Below are 394 nucleotides of genomic sequence, written 5' to 3'. Positions count from 1 at the left end.
CTGAACTACAGATAAGACTAGAAAACGTCCGGAGGGAAGGGGCACTAAATACTAACGTGAATCGAATGAAAAATATAGTATAAACAATTAAAATCATAAATTTAGTTGAAATATCTATACAAAAAATATTAATTTAGGTTCGCTCTCACTGCTGAAAGAGATCAATATACATTAAAATAGAATTAAGTCTCAACATTCAACAAATGGCATAGAAAATAAACCGAATACACAAACAAAATGTCGAATACATAAAATGAAATTAAGACGTTAAAGAAATAAAGGCAGGGTAACAGAAATCGGTCACTCACGCACGGAAAGCGTCTTACGAGGTCCTGAGTCCTGAGTCCTTGTCCCGGTGACGTATGTCATTTCTACGGAACCGATGACCACAACT

The 394-nt window shown here is 35.3% G+C and overlaps 1 protein-coding gene across 1 annotated transcript in view; it reads left to right on the top strand.

Moving 5' to 3' along the window:
- The window catches only part of LOC119593799, a 4,222-nt gene that overhangs the window by 2,163 nt on the left and 1,665 nt on the right, over positions 1–394 (top strand). The window lies entirely within an intron of this gene.

This window comes from Penaeus monodon, chromosome 32 (assembly GCF_015228065.2).
Source record: "Penaeus monodon isolate SGIC_2016 chromosome 32, NSTDA_Pmon_1, whole genome shotgun sequence".
Taxonomy (NCBI): Eukaryota; Metazoa; Arthropoda; class Malacostraca; order Decapoda; family Penaeidae; genus Penaeus; species Penaeus monodon.
This window is presented reverse-complemented; position numbering and strand designations above follow the sequence as displayed.